Genomic DNA, 20,083 nt, shown 5'->3' on the forward strand with positions numbered 1-20,083 from the left:
AAGAGGAGGCTATTTGGGGCAAGCAGGGCAGCCTCCTGGCAGCTGAGGTGAAACGCCCCACAGTCCAGCGGAAAGAAAGGACTTTTCATTGACAAGCACCGTTTCCTGTGAAAGCCTTCAAAAGAGAAGCAGCTGTGCTCACTCTGTCCGCGACCAGCAAACCACTCTGAACCCTTTGAATGAGAGAAGCCAGGCACTGTGAGTGAACCATAGAAAGTTCCACCATAGAAAGTTCCAGGGGCATTTCCTGAAGCCATCGGAAGCCAGGGCATGTCTCTGGTCTGCTGCTGCTCCGTGGCTGGCCTTTGGATCAACATTCACAACTTCACTTTCCGTTTCATTCTAGCATTATCCAGAAATACATCGATTTAAAAACCAAGCACGTACTAAATACTGAAAGACTGAGAAAGGGTATAGAAAACTGCAATTGATGGTCTGAATCACAGGACCCAGAAAATAAAGAAAAGGACTGAGCCTTGTTCCTGCTTTGGAATTAGAATAACAGAAAGAAACAGAATTGAACTAAAAGTGACTTAAACAGTGGGGGTTTTTGTTATCTCATAACAGGGTGACAGGAGCGAGGTGTCCCGCTTTTTAAATAGCAGTTCACCCAGGCCACTGAGAACCCAGGCTCTTCATCTCTCCTCTGAGCTATTCCTGTGTCTCCCTGCACGATCATGTCCTTGCACGGCAGTGTTCAAAGGCAAGTCAGAAAGGAGCTTTATTGTCATGGGTCTCTCTTTATCAGGGAGTAAAATCCCTTAAGTCCCAGGTCTTTGACTGGCTCCCAGATATAACTGGCTTGATGTGGGTCACATTTCCATCTCTCAATCAATCATGGAAAGGAAGAGGAGATCACCCTTGTTGGCTGAATGTCCACGGTTCATCACTGGTATGTGGGCAAGAGGCTCACAGGTCCCCCAAACTCAGCCGGGATCCTATTAAGAAAATGTTGAGATGTCTGTCGATCAATCAATAGCAGTGAGAGTCACACTCACCTGTTTCTTGGGTCACTGTTTTAAAAATACATCCATTACAGGGCTACAAAGAGACTTTAACTAAGACTTAGAAAAAGAACAGTTCCCTCTAGAATCTGAACCGGGAAACAAAGGATGGTCCCATTGGGAACTGGAAAAGAGCGGTGGCACCATCCAAAGGATCACGCCAGCTACTGAGAGGGCTAGCTGGACGCTGCAGTCCTTGGGGCTGCAGTAACTGGCCCTCGAGCTGGTCTGGGAACTCCTTATTTCTCTTTCCCCGTCCTCCAGAAATAGCAGCCCCTGAGTCTCCCGCCTTGTGTCGCTGTTAGGAGCCAAGGATGGAGTATCAGGCAGTGCCAACAAACCAAGTAGCTGTGGTTTGGGGCCAGCTGGAGGTGGGTCTTTTCTTCGCCCCCACAGCTACTCATTTCTCTTCTTTCCTCCCACAAGAGCTGTCTGTGGTTTTGTGCTGTTTCCCAACGAGATCAAATGAATGGGTTTGCAGCTATTCCTGAAGTCATATATCATTTGGGGGCAGCTCTGGAATTAGAATGACTAGGAAACAGGCATAGGAATTTGAGAGGTGGAAAGGACTTCATGTGAGAGAAATAGAACCTCTCACGTCCAGCATTTCCTCCTACCTAAAAGGGAACCTACCCCAAACCCGTATCTGCTCCCAAATCTGCTCTTTGCACAGAGCTACCCTCTCATTGGGCTGGGTGTGAGCACTTCGTGCAGGTTGAAGTGACCGTCAGGAGATCTGGAGGGAAAGGTTTTTATTTGGGGAGGAAAAGAGTAACAGGCAAACCCATCTGACGTTTGGAGCTCTCCACATTTGAACCAAGTGTGCAGAGATAACATGCTAGAAAGAATGGAGGGTCACAGAGAGGGGTGGAGAGGCACACGAGACCTGCCACAGATTCTTATTTATTTCTTTCTATTTATTTTTAAAATTTATTTCTCCCCACCCACCTTGTTGCTTGTACTTGCAGCAAATGTTCATCTTCCTTGTTTCTTTTTAGGAGGCATCGGGCGCCGAACCTGGGACCTCTGATGTGGGAGGGAGGTGCCTAATCTCTTGAGCCGCCTCTGCTCCCTGCTTTGCTGTGTCTCTTGTTGCATCATCCTATCACATCAGCTCACCGTGCCTGGCCATCGCATCAGCTGGCTGTCTTTCTTCTTTAGGAGGCACCAGGAACCTCTGCTTCTGGCTTCGCTGTGTCTCTCATTATGTTCCCTTGTCTTGTGTCTCTTGTGTCATCTTGCTATGCCTGCCTGTTGCGTCAGTTCGCTGTCTTCTTTAGGAGGCGCCGGGATCAAACCCAGCAACCTCCCACGTGGTAGGTGGGAGGCCAGTCGCCTGAGCCACATCCGCTTCCCCTGCCATAGATTCCGAGCTGCACTTTCAATCAATTTATATCATGACTCCAAACCTCCTTTATGTTAAAGGCACAAGGGAGAGTCACAGGTGAGTTCTCAGTCTCTCGAAATCCACAGACCCCAACTGGCACATTTACAAAGTTTTACCTGCAGGATTTGCAGGTCCCACTATCTGACATCCCTTTGTTCTATTCCTTGTCAGGTTATTAAGATGTTGCAGCTCATGGAGAGGCGAAGGAAGAGAGCTGATTATATAGGGCAGGAGGGGAGGGGAAGAGGCACTCGGGGTGCCTCCCAAAGGAGTTCCAGGGCATAAGGGTTAGGATTCTAATTGGGGTTGGCACCAGCGTTGGGGTTTTGAACTAGGGGTAGGCTAGAGTGAAAATGCTGGTCTTTTGCTTTAAACAGTGTTGGTTCATGCCATTTCTAAGAACAATCAAACGCCCCCCTGATGACCTGTCTACTTCCTGTGATATGCAAGGAGTGCACGTGTCTGCCTTCCTCTGGTGCATGTTGGCTCCCTGCCCCCGGTTTCACACTTGAGTCCCCGAAGAGAAACATGAATTCCTGAGGCTACAGATGCATAACTTCTTATTTGGGAACTGTGAGTTGTTTCTGTATTGTCATACTTTTGTCAGAAATACTGTAATGGCACAACTGAGTTTTTCTTTTTAAAAAACCGAATTGTGCAGGCGGGAAAAAAGAAGGCTCTGACTCTTGGAGACTGGTCTGGCACTTACAGTTAGGCTATGTTTTTCTGTTGAGCATAAACACGCTCAGAAAATACTGACAAGGTCACTCTGAGACATGACTCAGTGAGACAAAACAGGATCACTTTACAATTTTATCACACAGACTAAGACAAGGTCACCATGCTGCTCACAAAATACCAACCCCTCCCTTTGGCTAAAACAAGTGACAGCTTCTTCTTTACCAGTTATAGTTTTATTCTCACATGAGTCTGCCTTCTCTATGAGACACTCAATCATGGAACTGCCCACTTCTGAGAGCATCCAATCTAGAGCCCTCAAACCCTCACTTCCTTAAGCCCTCTCCCAAGTCACCCAAACACTAGCACAGGCTCTAGCACACCCTTTAGTATTTCCTGAAAATATGTTTTCTTGCTTAGAAATTCTCTCAGTTTCTGTTCATCTGTGAATATTCTAATCTCGCCCTCATTTTTCAAAGACAGTCTTGCTGAATATAAGATTCTTGGCTGGAAGTTTTTTTCTTGTAGTATCTTAAATATATCAGATCACTGTCTTCTTGCCTCCATGGTTTCTGCTGAGAAATCAGCACTTAATCTTATTGGATATCCCTTATATGTTATGCATTGCTTTTCTCTTGCTGCTCTCAGAATTCTCTCTTTGTCTTTGGCCTTTGACATTCTGATAAGTGTGTCCTGAAGTTGGTCTATTTGGATTTTTTCAGATGGGAGTACATTGTGCTTCTTGGACATGGATATCTACGTCCTTCAATAGGGTGGGGAAATTTTCTACCATTATTTCTTCAAATATGCCTTCTGCCCCTTTTCCCTTCTCTTTTCCTCTGGGACACCCATGACATGTATGTTTGCATGCCTTTTGCTGTCATTTAGTTCCCCGAGACCTTGTTCAATTTTTTCCATTCTTTTCTTCATCTGTTCTTTTGTATGTTTACTTTCAGAGGCCATTTCTTCAAGCTCACCAATCCTTTTTTCTGCCTCCTCAAATCTGCTATTATATGATTCCAATGTTTTTTTAAATTTCATTGATTGCACCTTTCATTCCCATAAGATCTGCTATTTTTCTATGTATGCTTTCAAATTCTTCTTTGTGCTCATCCAGTGTCTTCTTAATATCCTTAATCTCTTTAGCCATTTCATTGAATTTATTTTTATTTATTTATTTTTAAAGATTTATTTATTTATTTATTTCTACCCCCTCCCCCCCCAACCCCAGTTGTCTGTTCTCTGTGTCTATTTGCTGCATCTTCTTTGTCCGCTTCTGTTGTTTGTCAGCAGCATGGGAATCTGTGTTTCTCTCTGTTGCGTCATCTTGCTACGTCAGCTCTCCGTGTGTGCGGTGCCATTCCTGGGCAGGCAGGACTTTCCCGAGGTGGCTTTTATTTTCAGCTCCCTGAAGCTGTGCTTTCCTGGCCTGTCCAGCAGATGGTTCTCTTCAGCAAACCGTTTCCACAAGCCTAGGGAGGGAGTATATTTTTTCACCCTCTGCTGGATGGTATTGAAACACCAGCCATTGGCAAGTCTGTTAAGGGCAGACTAAAACTGCGATTCAAAACCAGCACCCAGCAATCCAAACTCCATGACCAGAAGCCTCACTCAGTAGTTGACTGTGCCCCAACTCTGTTCCTACCGAATTACACTTTCATGGCCCTCTCCATCCATGGCAGCAAGCCGTGGACTGCACCGAGGCAAACCTTGGGGATAGGGGATGGGTGACATCCCCTGCTGTGGAGCAACTCACTCCCTGTTTTCTGTTTTTTTTTCCCTGCAGCTTCTCAGCCTCCCCATCGCCTTCTTTCTTGGATGCTGTATAGTGCTCCCCTGCCCTCTGGAGATCAAGAACCATTGTTTCAGACAGTTTCTGCCTGTCTTCTAGCCACAGTTTAGGAGAAGGATGTCCTCTAGCTCCCTACTCCAGCTTTTTAAAAAATTTAATAAAAATTTATAAATTAATGAAAAAGGATTCCATTGAGGACAAGTATTAATTTAATCTCTTTTATACATTTCTCTTTTTGTGTCTTTCATACTGAATATAATGTATTTGAATAATAGCTTTTGATATAATTTAATTTATACATAAATGTATGTACATATACTGGGGATACATGCATAAAACTTTGTTCCTGCTGGAGTGGGCAGTCAAAATAGTCTGGATCCACTAGCCTTCAGAATAAAGTTCAGCCCCTCACCATGTTTCCAGTCTACCTTTCCACTCTTATTTCCTGGCATGTTCTCTCTAGATGACATCAGTCTAGCACATTGTGTCTCTAAGCATTCCTAAGGCATTAAGTGTTTGTATTTAAGATATTTCTTCTTTGCTGGAATATTCTTTCCTTGCTATCTGTTAACTGAACTCCTACTTGCTCTTCAAATCCTAGCTGAGAGGCCTTTTCCTCTGTGCCCTCAACTCTCTCTTCTTTTTTTCACTGGGCAGAATTAATTGCTGCAACCCTTTATTCATAATATCAGCGTGGTCCAACACCCTTTCTTGATAAAAGCACTTAGAACACTAGGAAAAGAAGGAAACTTCCTCAACATGATAAAGGGCGTATATGAAAAGCTCACAGCTAACATTCTACTTAATGGTGAAAGACCTAAAGCTTTGCCTCGAAGATCAGGAACAACACAAGGATGCCCACTGCCATCACGGTGATTTAACATTATACTGGAAGTTCCGGCCTCGGAACCTGAAGGTGAGGACAGAGGTGGCTTAACTGGGCCAGTAATGACCAGGGTCTCCATCCATTCTCTTCTTCCAGGTTCATGGACCACAGACTCTTTGATTGAAAAAGATGAAGTCCCTACACATAAAGAGAGGGTAACTGAGGCAAGGAGAGGGAAAGCAATTGCCCAAAGTGATGTGACATGAAAGAGGCAAGGCCTTGCAGTTTATTTTTAATGCTTTTTCCATTTGAACAGTGCTTCAGTTTGGCAGGTGACCAGGCAGCAATTGCCATACACTTTGAAAATGAGAAAAGGGGAGCTCTGTAAGAAATAGAAAAGTCCGTGTTACTTAGAAAAAAGATGGGTGGTGCTAGGCCTGAGGCCGACGCTGGAGGAGGTAGCAGATGCTGAGCACTGTGACTGGAGCTGCGCCTGGGTGAGAGGACACGGTGCCGGAGGACGGTATTACATGTGAGGGTGGGCACAGCCTTCCAGAGTCCATAGGGCTGGGATCAATTAATGGGGCCTCTGCAGACGCGCTGCCCTATCATCCAGGCTCTAGTGAGCCAGTCTTGCCCGTTTTTAATGCCAGATTCTATAGGGTTTCAGTTGGGTTATTTGAGAACTGACTCCAGTCTCTTTGCAGTTCCTTAATGAACCCATTTTGTTACAGAGGACAAGGAGATGGGTCAGCATGATGGGTAGCCACAATGAGTTGCCTAACCAATAGCCTCTCTCCTTCCACCCCTTCACTCATCATCTCCTAAGATAACAGAGCCCTGATGCTGTTTGGGCAGAAAAGAGCCCCTCCTGCAGATGCCAGTGACATACCACAGAAGTGCAGTCCTGCCCTACAGGGGACGCGTGAGGCTGCTGCAGCCATAGTGGACCAGGCAGGGACAAAGCCCAGCAGGATGGCTAGATGAAAGGCTTCGGTCGTGGGTGGCCTAGGGTTGCTGCTGGATCAAACCTGGGTCACTTCCCTCTTGTCTCCAAGTTCCCGAGAAAATAGACAACCAGGTTGTTGAGCCACTTTTCGTTTAGTTCTGCATCTTGCAGCCAAATGCATCCTAACAAGACCAATATGTGCCTGGGACTCACCTGGTCTAAGGCACCCACCACCAGCAGTCTTTGCCCGTGGGGTGCAGGCTCTCAGCTGGCCTGCCCCCATGCCCTCTGCCCAATAATTCTAAGTGATTGCTAGATGAAAATGCCCTCGGTGGGGGGGAATGGGTGGGAATGAGTGGTTAGCATCCCTCTGCCCCCTAACTCCTCCCACCACCTCCAGAAAAGGAACACAGCTGCCAGGGCTCTTGCTGGAAGAGACCATGGTTTTTCCAAGCAGGGCAGGGAGGCAGGGCTTCTCTTCCATTCTCGCTGTTTCCAGGAGGCTTTTAAGCCCTAACGATTCCATGCATTGATGAAGGTAATCGATAGCCTTTGCATTTAGAGCAAGTATTTTATTTCTAAATGGTGCCTTCTTGAGAATTGTTAGAAGTGAAATTCTGCACTTTGGTAAAAATGCTGGTCCAAGAGCACCAGAGAACCAGACCCTGCCCTGCTCTGGGTGGTTGGGTAAGTCCCCTGCACTTTATGTTAGTGACTCGAGGGTGGGCAGCTGCATGAAAAGGCCTCAGCGGGGACTCCCAGCCCCACGACAGCTACTCCAGAGACTATCTTTAAAAGCTTTCCTGGAAAACCATATTTGTTGTTTAAAAGTCCTTTATTCCATACAGGACAGCCAGGTCTTTGGGCCGCATCTGCCTTGGCTGGGCCTGGCTGTGATGGGAGCTGTGAGTGCCTGAGCCAGGGGGCCCTGCTCACCCCATGGGCTGGGGACGAGCCTGAGTGGGGGCCTATTCAGGGAACCAACCCCAGGCCTCTGGGAAGTGCCGAGCCCCCACCCCATCAGCCTCTGTCTCTTACTGGGGCTCCTTCACTTCTTAGCCTCTATCAGCTCCTTCCTCCCTCCTATTTCTCCAAGGTATTTGTCCTCCCATTTCGACTTTGGGTCTCTGAAACCTCCCCTCCCATTGTTGTGGAAGCAGAGAGATTCAATGTTTGTGTATGGAAGGCCAGGACTCAGTAATATTCTTGGGACAGAAAATTTATTAACGACTGGCTGGGCTTGGGGACTCCTGTTCCAAAACCCAAGCCCGAATAGGATATTTGGGTTTCTTTTATACAGAGGATGTAAGAGTGGGGAGTCAAATGGTGCTTAAGTGCAAAAGGACTTTTTGTTAGTTTCTTAGAGTTGTATCTGGGTATCAGGTAGGTCTTGAATTAACACATACTCCCCACATTCCAGGTAAGCTTGAATAAACATATACCATCCACATTCCAGGTAAGCTTGAATTAACTCATTTAGCTTACACACATAGCCCTGGTTATTTTTGAAAAAAACACACAGTCCCCCTCCCCCCAGCCCATATCATTCCCCCCTTTGATGCCAACTTGTTAAGCTTTGGCATCACTATTGTTGGAGGTATCAGGTGGGCAGCTGTTTGTTGTTTTGATTGATTACCCCACCTATTAATTTCCTAGTGAGGGCTTAAAGATAAAGTGCTTGGGTAATATCCAGGGATTTTTCTTGTTCCCAAAAGAAGTCTTAGTTCTGGATAGCAGAATCTTGGGGTGGGGGTTTTCTAGCTGCTATCTTGGGGGTTACTGATGTCCACATGGACTTTATGCCAGGTTCCAGATTTGTCTATTAATTTTCTATTTTATTAGGTTGTTTTATTTTCCCTTTAGAGAATTTACACCTTCAATCTTAAAGGGGTGTTGAAGGGAGATGATCTTTTTTCTGTAGCTACCTCCTGCTGGTCATGGACTGTAATTCCTACCTGACAAGGTGTAAGAACTTTGTTATTTTATTTTGACTGGAGGAAAACAGATCTGGCATTCTGGATGAAGCTGGATGAAGTTTTCATATGGTCAACAAGATGCCTATTCTGGAAGAAACAAACTAATTAGAATTTTGAGAATACATGTTTTTTTATTTTTTATGATTATTATTATTTTTTAAAGATTTATTTATCTATTTATTTCCCTCCCCTTCCCCTCCACCCTGGTTGTCTGTTCTCTGTGTCTATTTGCTTTGTCTTCTTTGTCCACTTCTGTTGTCGTCAGCAGCACGGGAATCTGTGTTTCTTTTCATTGCGTCATCTTGTTGTGTCAGTTCTCCATGTGTGCGGGCACCATTCCTGGACCGGCTGTACTTTCTTTTGCGTTGGGTGGCTCTCCTTACAGGGCGCACTCCTTGTGCGTGGGGCTCCCCTACGCAGGGGACACCCCTGCGTGGCATGGCACTCCTTGCGTGCATCAGCACTGCACATGGGCCAGCTCCACATGGGTCAAGAGGCCTGGGATTTGAACCGTGGACCTCCCATGAGTTAGACGGACGCCCTAACCACTGTGCCAAGTCCGCCGCCTGCATGGTTTTTTAAAGAAGATATTGGACCACAGAAGTAGAAAGGTTAGATGTTTGCAAAAGTGGCACCTTTCTAAAGTTGGTGGGGAACAGTATATTTTAAGTTATTTTATGCTGTTGGTTAACCCCAGAGAGAAATTGTAGTAGATAATGGTATTAGGCACTTAGCTTTGTTTTTTTTGAAGATGCATCCCAGACTGTTCAATGACTGGCACTTATGTGTTTTGTCAAGTGCTTCTGGTGAACTGGCACTCTTGGGTAACTGATTTTATTCAGGATTAGTAAATCAAGCTGGATATTCTTTTAGCTTTAATAGCTGTGGGAGTGATCGGAACTACAGAGTAAAGGATTTATATTTTGACTTTAATTGAGCAATTTTTTATAAATTGTTTTGACTTTTTATCAGGCTTTGTTTTTTTTCTTGAAAGCCCATTTAGCTAAGCTTGTTAGGGCATTTCTCCCCAGATGAGTGCTTTGGTGAAGTTTATGAAGGACTTTTTACTGCACTGCTCCTGGCAGGTATATCTGAGCATTTTTAAAAAAGAGATTTATTTATTTATTTATTTATCTCCCCTCCCCCCACCCCGCTTGTCTGTTCTCTGTGTCCATTTGCTGCGTCTTCTTTGTCCACTTCTGTTGTTGTCAGTGGCATGGGAATCTGTGTTTCTTTTTATTGTGTCATCTTGTTGTGTCAGCTCTCCGTGTGTGCGGTGTCCCGGCCAGCGGGACGATCAACGGGAGCTCCGGATCCTAGGAGGGAAAGAATGGTAAGGGACAAGAGAGACACAAGGAACGACAGCAAGACAGTATATTGATCAAGCTGCAAAACTTTATTGAGGGGACTGAGCATATATACTCTAGGGAGGAGGGGGGGTGGTGGGTAAGGATAGGTGGTGGTCTGGGATTGGCTGCTGCTGTTGCTAGGGCGGGAGGCAGATTTGAGGTAAGAACTTTTGGCGGGAACTGGTTCTGTAAAGAAGGGGGGAGGGTGACCTAAGCTATTGTTGTATCAGCCCGGGCGGCCATGATACCGGCATTGCTGAAAGGCAGATTCTATGCATGCTGCCTTAATCGCCCACAACATCTCCTCCCTGTGTTTTTCAAAAGGATGGAGGAAGAATGCTCATCGAGCACTCTTTTGGCATTAACCTGCTGGGGGAAGTAGAGGCCTCATTCCCCATGTTGTTTGTGGCTCTGTTTTTCTGGGGAGGGGAATTTGGGGTAGGATTCGTGCAGAGTGAACCCCTATTTGCGCAGAGCGAACCCCTATGCTAATGAGGCATGCTTCTCAAGGAGCTCGAAAATGGCCTTTAATTGTTTTGACCCTCCTTTGCAGTGCTTTGCCTCGTACCCAGCGGTACCAATCAAAGCATAGTTTCGAGTTATATGCTGTTCCCGTAGGAGGGGGCTCTTCACCCGTGAGGGTGGGCAGCAGTTAGTTAGTTTAGAGATATACCTTGATGAGTGAGGTGAAGCCGGTGATAGTGCACTTGAATGGGCCTGCTAAGAGCGGAATCAATTTGGTCTTTTGCTAGTTCTATAATTCTTTTTATGGCCCAAGGTGCAAAGGATATTACAAGGAGTATGGTTATTAAGGGACCTAATATGGGTAGAATGTAAGGAAGGATTCCGTTGAATCCCCAGGAGGCACCTCCTTGGGCTTCTCGCTCACGTTTGCAGTTTGCAATTCCTTCCCTAAGTTTGGACATGGAATCTTTGACTAAGCCAGAATGGTCAGCATAAAAGCAACATTCCTCGCCTAGTGCGGCACAAAGCCCTCCTTGCTTAAGGAAAAGTAGATCTAGGCCTCTCCTGTTTTGGAGAACAACTTCTGATAAGGATGTAAGGGATTTTTCGAGATGGGTGATGGAGTTTTCAATGCGTGCTAAATCTTCATCTATAGCAGCTCTCAGGTGGGACAAACCTTGCTTTTGGAGAACGACAGCGGCAGTTCCAGTACCTAGGCCAGCAATACCTAAAAGAGAGGCAATAGTGACAGCCGTAACAAGTTCTCTTTTGTTCCTTGATATGGTTGGAGGTTGTACGTCCCAGTATTGATAAAGGTCTTCTCCCCTACGGAAGACGACGCGGGGCAGCACAGCTACTAAGAGGCACACTTCTTCAGTCTCGTTGAGGGCTTTTGCTGATACGCAAGGAGTAAGCACTGTGGAAGAGCATAGCCATTTTACCCCTGTTGGGGGAATGTAGAATTTACCTGTTGGTGGAGAGGATGACTGTGCACAGACCTTATTAAAGGAGGAGGGGATAGTACCAATGCAATGTCAGGAGTGAATAACAGATTGCATGGTGAGGCCGATTTTTGTTGTATTCCAAGAGCATTGGGGAGGATTATCCTCGTTTGAAGTATTAAATGAGGTATTAAGGGCGACAGCGTCATAAAAAGGGGGGTTGGCAGAAAAGCATAACCAACAACTACGGGTAAAGTTGGGCTGGGAGGAGTTCAGGGAGAGAAGGGCAGCTTGGAGCACTGACCAGAATGGGTTATAAGTTGGTTTAGGTTCCATGGAAGTTTTTGAGGGCAACAGTGTTAGGCTGGTAGCAAAGGAAGAATGGGTTGAAATGATTTGATTGGTGGGTTTGTGAGGAGGGGTAGTTGCGATTTGAGGCGATGGGGGTGAAGCTTGGTGAGGAGGGGGAGCGAGCACTACATTTGGCCCAATGGCGATTAATGGTTGCCGTACTGCTTCCTTTTTTATCATGATAAGACTCCCTGGGTTAGTTCCTGATACATAGAGCCTGATATCACAGGTCCGACCGATTGTCCAAGTGAGGTTATTGGGGAGCTGTACAGTGATATTTAATCCTATGCAGGTCCCTGGGGTAGTGCGGCCGAGCCCATCAGTGGAAGAAGGTTTGCAGTGAGGGGGAGTTCGTGTTAGGGTAAGATATTGATCGGTGGTACTAGGTTTCCAATCAGTGGCTAATGTTTCACACCCCCACTATGCACAATAGTATTGATTGGGGGTGTTGCAATAGGTTTTTCCAGGATTTGAGGCTGGGCACATGTAGACCTGGCTGAGGTTAAGATTTTGGCGTACGCCAGCACGGCCTCCTCTACGGGAACTGCTGGAGCCGCTATTGGCATTGGGGAAAGTACCAGGGAGAAACAGCGTAGTGACATTAAAGATAAAGGAAGGTGCCCCCGCGGTAATGGTGCAATTTACAATTTGTGAATCTTCCCATCGTATTAGGGACCAATTCCAAGGCTGGTGGGGGTTAGTTTCGAGGGAAGTGGTGCTTAGGTTATTGAGCACACTTTGCAGGAAAAAATGTAGGGCGACAGCCTTAAACGGCAGTGGGCTTAATAAGGCCATGTTACCGAGGGCTGTAGGTGTTTAAGGAAGGCAAGCTAGCAGGGTGAAGCACCCTACAATGCACAAATACGTTACGGCAAGAAGGGTTTTTTCTAGTAGGTTCCAATCTTTTGGGGCAACGGTTGCTAATCCGGCTGCGAACAGCAATGCCAGAAAGCCAATTGGCAGGAGCCAATAGTTATTGTGGCAATAAATCATGTGGCTTTAGTGATGGAGCAAACCTGTACGCTGAGCTTCTTTAAGTTGCAGGCTGTATGTGGATTCTCTGCGCGGAACTTGAAATCCAATGAGGTTTCTCCGCGCAGGTTACAGCAAGGTTGGCGGTTTTTTGTTGGCAACGTACTGGAAGAGAAAAAAAAATTTCTTTTCTCAGGGAGGGGTTTGTTCCCTGGAAAGGTTGTTGTTAAAGGGGAGAGGGTTTTTTTCCGATAATGGAGGATTAACATGTCTTATTAATCTTTCTGGCAGCCAGCGAGGGCCTTCTTTTTCTTGGTCGTATATGCAAGCAGAGCCTCACCCCCAGATGATAACGGGGTCGGGCCCATTCCATTTTGATGTTGAGGCTTGTTGCGTTTGTGTTTTGGGATGCCAGTGCCTATCGGCTGCAGAGTGCCCTTCTTGATCCAGAGTTAGGAAGTTGAGGACAAAGAGAGCATGATGTAAAAGATCTCGGGGGCGTTGTTTTGTGAGATCGAGAGTGCTATCAGCTAGATGGCACAAGGCATTTTTTAGGGTGCGATGTGCTCATTCTACTATTCCTTGGCCCTGGGGGTTGTATGGTATTCCTGTATTATGTACAATTTGTAATTTTTGACAGAAGGTTTGAAAATTTTTTCCAGTGTATCCAGGTCCATTGTCTGTTTTAATGAGCTTAGGCTGGCCTAGAATAGTGAAACAATGTAGTAAATGAGAGATAACATGTTTTGAAGCTTCTCCTGATTGTAGGCTAGCTAAAATAAATCCGCTGTATGTGTCAACGCAAACATGAATATATTTGAGTTGCCCAAAACTGGCAAAATGGGTGATATCCATTTGCCAGATTTTATTTGGGATAAGTCCTCTTGGGTTGACTCCTAGGTGAGGGACTGGCAATTGAGTTACACAATTTTTGCAGGTTTTAACGATTTCCCTTGCTTGTTCTCTAGTAATATTGAATTTTAGTCGGAGAGTGTTTGCATTTAGGTGATGTTGTGCATGGGCTTGGGATGCTAAGGTAAAAGCGTTGCAAAGATTGGAACATATTAGCTGAGTGGCAGCGTCTGCTAATGCATTGCCTTCTGCAAGAGGGCCTGGTAGACTTTGGTGGGCACAGAGATGCCCTACGAAGAAGGGGTGTTGTCGTTTGAGAATTAGTTTTTGCAGCTGTGAGAATTAGGGGACTGCAGTGGAGGAGGGCTTGATAAATGGAGTGGTTTCTAATAGCGGTATAGACTGGGCTATATATGCACTATCAGAGTATAAATTAAAAGGTTGGTTTTGAAGGCGGGAAAAAACTTGCAGGACTGCGTAGAGCTCGACAAGTTGGGCTGAAGTATAGGGAGAACGCATGGGAAAGGCTTGACCCTGGATGACGTAAGCTGCAGTCCCATTAGCTGATCCATCAGTAAAGGCTAAAGTGGCTGAGTCTGTGGGTTTTGTTTTAGTGACTTTAGGGAAGGTGAATTGATGGATTTTGGCAAACTGAATTAATGGATCACCAGGGTAGTGGTTATCAATATTGCCTGGAAACGAAAAGCATGCGATAGCCCATTCGTCGTCGGTTTGGGAGAGCCAATGGATTTGATCCTGAGTGTACGGAACGATAAGGGAATCGGGGTCTTTTCCAAACAATTGGCGACTAGTTTGCCGGCCTTTTCTTATGAGGGCAGCTATAAGAGAAATGTATGAAGAGAGCACCTTTGATGGAGTAGCGGAGAGGTGAACCCAGAGCAATGGGTGACCTTGTCCATTTTGCTGTTTTATGTTTGATTGCCAGAAAACTCCTGTAGGTGTATGAACTGTAGCTAGAATTATAAAGATTAAGGGTTGGTGGTAATTTATTTGATAACAGGTTTGACTTTGGATAGCTTGATTTATTAAGATAAGCGCTTGCATTGCCTCTGGAGTTACGCTTCGGGGAGAGGAGGGGTTTGCGTCACCTTTTAAGATATTATAGAATGGCAGAAGGGTTTCAGTGGGTAGTTTTAGGTAGGGGCGGAGCCATTGAATGTCTCCTAGAAGTTTTTGGAAATCATTTAGAGTTAATAGATGGGAGGTTCGCAGCTGAACGTGGGGTGTTAAAACTTGTTGGTGCCAAAGCTCGAAACCCAAATAGGAAAAGGGGTTTGAAGTTTGCACCTTATCAGGAGCTATTTGAAGACCTCTTGCAGTTAAGTTTTTTAGAAGGTCTTGAAAACAAAGGTGTAGGTTGGAGAAGTTTTGACCTGCTAACAGGATATCATCCATATAATGAAGGATATAGATTTGTGGCCATAGTTGCCAGATGGGGTTAATAGTGTCGGCAACAAATTTTTGACATAGAGTTGGACTATTGGCCATACCTTGTGGTAAGACTTTCCATTGAAATTGGGGCATAGGGCCTTGGAAGTTAATTTGAGGAACACTAAAGGCGAAATGTTGCCTGTCTTTCGGGTGAAGCGGTATGGAAAAAAACCAATCCTTTAAGTCTATAACTATTTTGTGAAAGTCAATAGGAATGGCAACTGGTGAAGGGAGACCGGGTTGCAGTGCCCCCATGGGCACCATTGCTTGGTTTACAGCTCGTAAGTCTTGTAATAGTCTCCATTTACCTGTTCTCTTTTTTATGACAAAAATGGGAGTGTTCCAAGGGGACTGAGTGGGTTCAATATGTCCGGCGTTAAGTTGTTCCTGTGCTAACTCTATAGCCACTAGGGTTTTTTCCTGAGTTAGGGGCCATTGATCAACCCATACTGGCTCCATGGATTTCCAGGAGATTTTTTCAGCATGGGGTACAGGGATGTCAATGGCCATCAGGTTAAATTTTGAGAGAGCCCGAGTCCTGTTTTAGTTGCATTAGGTGTTATAGAGATGGGCTGCTTTATCCCTTGATTAGTTTTGCCCAGGCCTTTGCCAGGGAGAAAGTTCATTTTGAGCATTTGAGCAGTAACTACATCGCTGGGGCTGCACATAAAATTTTTCATTTGAGTTAGAATATCTCTGCCCCAGAGATTAACGGGGAGATGGGGGATAATATACGGTATAACTGTACCAGTGTTTCCTTCCTTATCTTCCCATTTTAGGGTTTGTGAACTTTGTAGAGGATTTGTGACTTCACCTATTCCTTTTAAGTGGGTGGCAGCGGTTGTGAGGGGCCAGGCTTTTGGCCAGTGGTTTGAGGATATAACTGTGGAATTGGCTCCTGTGTCTAAGATTCCCTCAAATAGCTTGCCATTAAGTTTTAGTTTTAAGGTGGGCCGATTATGGGATATTGGTTGTGCCCAAAAAACATCGGAAGATCCAGGGCCTTCTGTGGGGCGTGGGAGCTTTTTGAAGTTTGAGTTGACATGTTGAATGGGGAATATTATAAGTTGTGCTATTCGAGTGCCAGAAGGAATATGAATAATATTGTTTGAGGTGGTTGCAATTATTTGTATTTCACCCTTAAAGTCATTATCTAGTACACCTGGGATAATTTGGATTCCGCGCAGGGTGACACTAGCTCTTCCTAAAATGAGACCAAAGGTATTTGGGGGCAGAGGCCCATAGATCCCTGTAGGTATGAGGAGAGGGCTGGTTTCTGGGGTTAATATTGACTCGGAGGCGGTACAGAGGCCCATTCCTGCGCTCCCTGCTGTGGCTCTCCATAGGTCTGAGATGCGGCAGCATGGTTTATGGTTGGGAGCGCAGGGACTGCGACTGGGGAAGGTCGAACAAACCGCACTGCCCCTGGGTTTGTTCTGTCAGGGCCTGGGGCCGGCCCCATTGCAAGTTTCCCTGGGGCTTAGGCCTAAGGGGTTGGCCATTAATATCTATGCGGGAGTGACACTCGGATGCCCAATGAAACCCTTTTTTACAATGGGGGCAAATAGAGGGTGGCAATGAGGGTTTCTTAGAGATAAATGAGGAGGAATTGACTCTTGGTACGGGGCAATTTTTTGAAAAATGGCCAGGTTGTTTACAGTTATAGCATGTAGGAGGCTTAGTTTGTGCTGCAAAGTTTTGGAGGGCAGCGCCAATGGCTATTCCCAGAGTTTGAGTGGGCCCGAAGCCAGAACAAAGTTTTATGTAGTTATTAAGATCGGTATTGTGAAAAGGGCGAATTGCGGCTTGGCAGGCAGCGTTGGCATTTTCAAAAGCCAGATGTTTAATGAAATCACTATCACTCTCGCTGGCCCCAAATAAACGCTCAGCCATATTTTGTAGGCGGCTGAGGAAATCGGTATATGGTTCATCGGGTCCTTGCCTTAATTTAGCGAGAGAGGCAGTGGCAGCACCCTTTTGTGGAAGTTTTTTCCATGCTCTAAGCGCGGCTGTTTGTATTTGTGCTATAAGTTCGGGGGGAAATTGAGCTTGTTTGTCATTTTGATGGTAGGGGCTTTGACCTAAAAATTTGTTTAATGTCCATTTTTCAGAGGCGGTTTTACGGGCGTTACGGGTGGCATACTTTTTGCAGTGTTCTTCATAATCGGATTTCCACAACAGGAAATCGCCGCCGGACAAGGCAGCTCTAGCTAATTGAAACCAGTCGTTGGGAGTAAGTTCTTTCTCACTGATGCTTTCTAATAATGCAAGTGTGAAGGGGGCGGTGGCGCCATAAGCATTCACTGCCTTTTTAAATTTTTCTAAATATTTTAAACTAAGTTTCTTATATTTAGCTGTTGTTGTAGTACTAACTTCCTCTTCCTCTCTCCATGTAGTGCTAACTTCCTCTTGTTCTCCCTCGTCAGAGCTGGGGGGGATCTTCCTCACTTTCTCTACTCGAAGCGCCATTTTGAGACCTGGCGGCGCCATTTTGGGAGCTGGCGGCGCCATCTTGGGAGCTGGCGGCAAGGTCTTTGCTCTGACTACGCGTGACTGGGAAGGCATAGGTATGGTGAGCACAATGGGGGCCGGGTGAGTGGACATTTTCTGGGAGTGCCAGGGCAGCAATGGTTTGAGTTGCCGACCGGAGTTTGGCGAGTAAATCGGTGGCCAGCTGCTGCTCTTTTTTTTTTTTTTTTTTTTTAATTTTTAAAATTTTTTTATTTTTAATATTTATTTATTATTTTTTTTAAAATTACATTAAAAAAATATATGAGGTCCCATTCAACCCCACCGCCCCCGCCCCCCACTCCTCCCACAGCAACACTCTCTCCCATCATCGTGATACATCCATTGCACCTGGTAAGTTCATCTCTGAGCATCACTGCACCCCATAGTCAATGGTCCACATCATAGCCCAGACTCTCTCACGTTCCATCCAGTGGGCCCTGGGGGGATCTACAGTGTCCCGTAATTGTCCGTGAAGCACTATCCAGGACAACTCCACGTCCCGAAAACGCCTCCACCTCTCATCTCTTCCTCCCGTTCCCCACACCCAGCAGCCCCCATGGCTACCGTTCCCACACCCATTCCACATTTTCTCTGTGGACATTGGATTGGTTGTGTCCATTGCACACCTATGTCAAGTGAGGGCTTAGATTGCACATGGGTACTGGATGCACTCTTCCCGCTTCTAGTTGTAGACACTCTAGGCTCCATGTTGTGGTGGTTGACCTTCTTCAACTCCATGTTAGCTGAGTGGAGTAAGTCCAATAAGTCAAAGTGTAGGAGCTGAAGTCTGTTGAGGCTCTGGGCCTGGGTGTCATATTATCAGTCCAGAGATTCAAATCCCCTACATATATCTTAAACCCAGCACCAACTACAATTCCAATAAAGTAGCATGCAAGTCTTGTGAAAAGAGATCCCCTCTGAGTCCATTTCCATCACGCAGAAACACCAGCTCCAAAGAAGGGCCATCTGTCATGGCAGTGAACCCCTTCTGCCATGACCATAGAACCCGTGGGTCTCTTTATCCCTCAAAAGAACCAATACCTGGGGTTGTATCTACCTTATCTGTCTCTTAGACTCTGTTCAGTTGTACATAGGGGTATTCCTTCTGACAACCTCCAGACTCTTTTTTAGAGACTCACAGCCTTATAATCTCATTTCTCCTTTCCATTTCCCCCTTACATTAGGTCAAACCGCTTCCCGAAGTCATGTTATTATATGTAGACAGGTATATTCTGCTGTTCCGCATTGAATCTTTAATTCAAGGTCATTTTCTAGTTGCTTCTTCAGTAGCTGCTGCTCTTGATTAAAGTTTTCTTTAAAGTTATCGGCGTGTAGCCGGAGATTTTTTGTTATTTTTTCTAAAGTGTGGAATTGAGGCAGAGACGCGGCTGGATAAAAAGGAGGATACGGATCGGGAAAATTAGGATTATAGGGGGGTGGCCAAGATGGGGGAAGGGAATTGGTCTCGAACATGGAAGGGATTTTAGCTTTTGGTTTCGTCTCTGGGTTTTCAAAAAGAGGGGGGGTTTAGCCTCTGGTTCGATTTCGGCTTGATCGGGCGAGAGACTAGCTTGGCTGGTTGGGGTATTTGGCCTACTTTCATTGGGGTTTTTGTTAAGGGGGCTTTCAGGCATATTAATTATTACTGAGCTGCATGCTGAAGCGGGACGAGAGTGCTCCTTCAAAGCTTCCTCTCCCTTTTTGCAAAGTTCTTGAATGTCTGGAGTGGAAAAATGGACTTTTAGGGTTTCAGAAATAAGATTCCAGTAAGAATAGGCAGTAACTGGGACTTTTTCCAGCCCAAAAGTTTTGTAATAGTCTTGTAGGCAGTCTCTGACTCTTTTCCAACACTTATGATCTATAGTACCTTCTAAAGGGAACCAAGGGCAGGTTTTTAACAAAAATTCAAAAAAGCGTGTGAGATCCTTTTTCTTAACTCTAGTTCCTCGTGCCTTGAGTGCCTCTTTCAATTGTTTCATATATAAACTATGTTGGGAAGTTCCTTGTCCCATGGTGGGGGAGGGGGAAGCCTACCTTTTTTCTTTTTTCTTTTTTCTTTTTTTTCTTTCTTTCTTCTTTTCGCCGACGCTGGGTGATTTCTCAACGGATCTGTCTCACGAGCGAGTTCCCTCGTGGCGATCCTGGGTGCGGTGAGTGAGAGCGCTCTCTTTAGTGCGGCGCTCTATCCCTCAGAGGTTTCGGGCCCCACGTTGGGCGCAAGTTTGTCCCGGCCAGCGGGACGATCAACGGGAGCTCCGGGTCCTAGGAGGGAAAGAATGGTATGGGACAAGAGAGTATGGAAAGAATGGTATGGGATAGCAAGACAGTATTCTGATCAAGCTGCAAAACTTTATTGAGGGGACTGAGCATTTATACTCTAGGGAGGAGGGGGGGTGGTGTGTAAGGATAGGTGGCGGTCTGGGATTGGCCGCTGCTGTTGCTAGGGTGGGAGGCAGATTTGAGGTAAGAACTTTTGGCGGAAACTGGTTCTGTAAAGAAGGGGGGAGGGTGACCTAAGCTATTGTTGTATCAGCCCGGGCGGCCATGTTACCGGCATTGCTGAAAAGGTAGATTCTAT

General features: G+C 45.8%; 1 long non-coding RNA gene across 1 annotated transcript; it reads right to left on the reverse strand.

Annotated features, from left to right (window-relative positions):
* Nucleotides 1–9,987: 9,987 nt before the first annotated feature.
* Nucleotides 9,988–19,833, reverse strand: LOC131279986 (uncharacterized). The gene is made up of 2 exons (XR_009187518.1): nucleotides 19,540–19,833; nucleotides 9,988–12,855 (listed from the first exon to the last, which is right to left on the reverse strand). It is a non-coding gene; the product is annotated as an uncharacterized lncRNA (long non-coding RNA).
* Between the last annotated feature and the right edge of the window lie 250 nt (nucleotides 19,834–20,083).

This window comes from Dasypus novemcinctus, chromosome 10, assembly GCF_030445035.2.
Source record: "Dasypus novemcinctus isolate mDasNov1 chromosome 10, mDasNov1.1.hap2, whole genome shotgun sequence".
Classification (NCBI taxonomy): Eukaryota; Metazoa; Chordata; class Mammalia; order Cingulata; family Dasypodidae; genus Dasypus; species Dasypus novemcinctus.